The sequence below is a fragment of the Uranotaenia lowii genome, chromosome 3 (genome assembly GCF_029784155.1).
Source record: "Uranotaenia lowii strain MFRU-FL chromosome 3, ASM2978415v1, whole genome shotgun sequence".
NCBI lineage: Eukaryota > Metazoa > Arthropoda > Insecta > Diptera > Culicidae > Uranotaenia > Uranotaenia lowii.
The window spans coordinates 304463654-304468441 of NC_073693.1; the positions used below are offsets into that span (position 1 = coordinate 304463654).

The 4788-nt window shown below is 38.9% G+C and overlaps 1 long non-coding RNA gene across 1 annotated transcript; it reads left to right on the forward strand.

Moving 5' to 3' along the window:
• The first annotated feature begins 1189 nt into the window (after positions 1 to 1189).
• On the forward strand, positions 1190 to 2684 carry LOC129758168 (uncharacterized). Its single transcript, XR_008739914.1, has 4 exons — positions 1190 to 1495; positions 1583 to 1898; positions 1979 to 2095; positions 2160 to 2684. It is a non-coding gene; the product is annotated as an uncharacterized LOC129758168 (long non-coding RNA).
• The last annotated feature ends 2104 nt before the right edge of the window (positions 2685 to 4788 follow it).

Below are 4788 nucleotides of genomic sequence, written 5' to 3' on the forward strand. Positions count from 1 at the left end.
TTTTTTATCATCTTCAAACACATAACAGAATAATATTAAAAAAGATTTCGTTCATCATGTCATAATTTAAACAAAATTCCAATCATGGTTCTTATTGCTGTATCCTTGTCAAACGGAGTTATTTTAATTTCAAAGAACGAACGTTTTATGCAACTTTTTTGGCAAAATGATCAAATTGAACAGGAATCCAACTCCCTTTTTTGAATCGTTTGAACCCACTCAACATTCATTTTAAAATGTAACTTAGAAAAAACGAAATACTTTTTCGACACATAGTCTCATCATAATATAGTATTTAAACTTCTAAATTTTCATCCAGCAATCAAAATTTTTTTAAGTTCACTTACCGTTAGTCGCCAACATTTAATAAATTCCACTTAAACCTACAAGCCATCCTAAACTTACCAACGAGTACGTGCTACCTGCTATTTTTTTGAACACAAAGCACATCCAACCAATTTTTCTGCCAATAATTTAAAAATCATCCCTTTACTTATTTTCATTCGCAATATTACATATCACAATCACAATATGCACGTCGAAACAAAAACCGGCCACAATCAACCCATTTTTTTTCATCCTACAATAAGCAACACCTCTTCACACAATTGGGAGAAGTTTCTTTGCCCGTTTTCTTTCCGATTCCTTGCTTTTTTTTTTCCTTATTGCAGCATCAACACTACAGATTCCACTTAACGCTTACACCCAGTAAAATTTCACTACCGTCTGCGCCATTGTAGTAACTTTTTTTTAATATAAATTTTATTCGAAAGGACGCGAGCTTTCCTTCCCAAAAATCGTTAACTGAATGACGCAATCAAATGAATGCATCAGGATCGTCGATTCCAACATCATGCCTTTTCATTTACACCTTTCCATTCACTGCAAGTGAATACGACGTCATCAACATTCATCTCGCTCTCACATCATCATTAACTCTCATTCCATTGATGATAAGTTCACGCACAGATTCGATGTATGATTCTTCACGTGTGCGAGTGAGATGTAGCAAACATTTCGCATTTTCTCTATAAGCGATCACTCGCCTTCAAATTTTTATTTTACACACACTAATTCCTTATTTCTCATTCTATAAGATACACGTAACTTTTATTAGCAGATTGATCATGGTAAGTACAAATTTAAATTCCATAATCTATGCCAATATAAAAACAGTATATTTCATGTGATTTCAAATGAAACAAATTAAATTTAACCAACTTATCTTCTTTTCTAAACATCTTTACCGAATACGGGTTAAATTTCAAAACATTTTTTGTTTGTTCATTTTTGTTTCCCTCCAGGTTGGTTTGCAACGCAGCTTTTAGCCTATGGGATCGGTGGGGGCTCCGGCTGAATAGCAGACAACTCCATACAACCTCCAGGACTGAGAATGTCTTCGGATGGAATCTGTAAGCCACAGGAGGACGATGCTACTAATCGAACCTGTAGATAATTGCTGGTCATCAAATGGCGAAAAACAAAAATGCGACGGGTAAGATATTCCTAATTTAGTTTTTCCTTTCCAGGTCTATTTCCGCCGGGAAATTCCAAAAAATTGTATCTCAAATCCATCCTCTAGGTGACACGAATCGAAAAAAAACATTACGCAGTCGGATTTCTCGGTGGATTCAGGCTTGCCAGAATCAGCTCACAGCTCACTCCCATAGTTATTCTTCGAAAATTCATCGCTGCATTATTTCATTCATTGCCATCTATTTTACAACCGGGTTGTTCGCTTTGCTTATATGCCCGGATCACCAATTTGTCACCAAACTTGGTGATCATCAGACGAATCTAATCAGTCCGGAACTTGACGTCGTAACAGGATTTTAGCTAGTGAGAGCATATAATTATCAGTCGCTTCAATAATACTGGAATTTCCTTCGACTCAAAAGGTATTGACTCGATTCATATTTTCCACCTAAACTACTCATAAGAATGCGTACCTATTTTAAATATTTTTTTTACTTACTAGAAATGAAGCCATCCAACAACCTGAACGACACCGAACAAAACAAAAATAGTTTAAAAAATGCTCACAACAAGGACGAATTGGGATTTTTATGTTTAATATTAAATGTTCGTGAAATGAGTGAGTACGCTATGAAAGGTTTTACGAGAAGGAACCAAGTAAAATTTGCTGTTTTCTCTTTCAGATAATGCAGACAATGCTTCGACTGATCGGAGAGTTGTTGGAGGTATGGGAGGGCCGAACCAGATTGGAGGAATGCAACTTTAGCCAGAGCACCCACAACCTGAACAGCAAGCCGGTGAACCAGGAGGCGCTAAATAAATGGACCGAACAAAATAAATTTATTTATCTGTCTGTAGAATCTGTCAACAGAATTCCCCAGGAATGGATCAAAATCCTCAACAAATGGACCATGAGCCAAATGAATCGAAACGTTGGAAGTCCAGGTGGAAGTGCCACTGTAAGTTGGAACTTAGCAGCTAGCTCAAGCCGGAATGGCAGGAATATGTCCAGGTGGACCGAATAATTTGCAAACAGCTCCAGGTCAACAACCAAATCAAAATGCACCAAATGTTGGACCAGGTCAAATGAATCCTAGAAACGTGGGTCCTGGTGGAAACATTCCCGGTAATGAAATGAATCCTCAAGACAATTCCTTAATTATTTCTTATTTTGTCTTAAACCGTAGGATGGGTCCTTCGTCTTTGCTATAGTTGATATCCTCACGGATGGATATCAGCATAGGAAAAAAATATTTTGAAAAAAATTGGATACACCTGTAGTAACTTTTTTTTAATATAAATTTTATTCGAAAGGACGCGAGCTTTCCTTCCCAAAAATCGTTAACTGAATGACGCAATCAAATGAATGCATCAGGATCGTCGATTCCAACATCATGCCTTTTCATTTACACCTTTCCATTCACTGCAAGTGAATACGACGTCATCAACATTCATCTCGCTCTCACATCATCATTAACTCTCATTCCATTGATGATAAGTTCACGCACAGATTCGATGTATGATTCTTCACGTGTGCGAGTGAGATGTAGCAAACATTTCGCATTTTCTCTATAAGCGATCACTCGCCTTCAAATTTTTATTTTACACACACTAATTCCTTATTTCTCATTCTATAAGATACACGTAACTTTTATTAGCAGATTGATCCAGCTCTTGGATACTACAGAACCAACAACGACGAATGACCAGTGATAAATTGAGACATAATCAGTTCGGGAAATTTAAATAACAGAGCTCGGCGTGGCGTGGCGAATGTTGCCAAGTAAATAAATCACCCTCTCTCGATTGGTTCGGGGATGACCACCTGAAAACAAAGGCGTAAAACCAACAAAGTTTGTAAGCACGCAGCCAATCGCGCTCAAAACTAATAATTTAGAAATCGGACAGAGAGAGCAAAAAAAAACCTTGGCACCGCGAACGGAACTCCTTCTGGTGGTAGCTCAGCCGCTGATCCTACCTGTTGCGCGGATAAAAGAGTGGAACGAAAATCTACATAATCGCGTAATCGATGGCCACCAGCGATCCGCTCAGGTTCTGGTTTGGTTTTTTGCTGCTCCGATTCGACCCGTACTGATCCCGAATGCAGTGGAGTAGAGCAGAGAGTAATCAGTAAAGCCCTCCGGAATATTTCGTACCGAAAGGATCGTCCAGTTCGGTCGGGCGGCGTAATCGGGAAGCGCGACCTCAATCATCACAAGGTCTCTGACAGAGCCACGGAGGGTTACGCGGACGCCACCCTTCGGGGTCATTTCATTAGCCGGGCGCCACCGTCCGTCGTTTAGGGAAGGGGGAAATTCAATTTTCACTCACTCGAGTGAAGGAAACAGGTAATTCAGTTTTAAATGAATGCGTGGAACTAAATTTTTACCATTTGCGATCGGGTGGATTGAATCACACAGGACGTAATTGAACAATTTTCATATGAAAGGAAGCCGCCGACTTCCATCACGTTTTCTCATTAGGGAATTTGCATACTGTTTGTCGGAAGGTTAATAATCATGAAGATGAGTAATTATCATCTCCTGTAAGATTGTTTTGCAATTCTTCAATAAAAGATTGCAAAAACAGTAACTCACAGTAACTGACTTTGCTGACTGAATCCGTGTGGTCTGATTCAGAGACTTAAAGAAAGATGCCAAATCTTCAGATTGGAATTTTCGATTTTCTGTCAGTGTCACTCCAACCAAGCAAAAGACTTGTCAAACTGAAAAATTTTGAATTGCGAAAGCGATCAAACAAAGTAAATGTAACCAAAACTTGGAGTAATAGAATGTCCGTTCATCCGATATAATATCCACGAAAAGTTTTGTCAATGGCAATCTTAGGGAAGGTCTTTTAATTTAGTTTGTCTAGCTGTTTTGTTCTGAGCGTGTAGTTATTGAGTGAAAAGATATCAAAGAATGAGTGTTTAGTATTTAGAGTGTAGCTGTCAAACGTGCACGTGGAAAAAACAACACAAACAAAGAGCAACAAACAACAACAATTATCAACGTACTCAAAACAATCAACATAAGAAAAGAATTAGGCGGTAAAATTCGCCATCGCGCATTAAACCAAAAGTGTCCGCTATCGTTTGGTATCGCAGAGCTGTTGTCATCGGAAAAGGAGGACATTCCGGAGCTGCTTGATGAAAAGGTAGCGGAAATAAACTGCTCCCCGGGTGTGTTCAACAGCAAAGGAAACCGAGCGAAGGTAGTGATTCCAGTTAAAAGCGACTCAGAGTGCTGAGGACTTGCAGAGAAATAAAAGGCAAAAGAAGGAGAAAGAAAGCTTCGTAGCCTCGAGACAAGG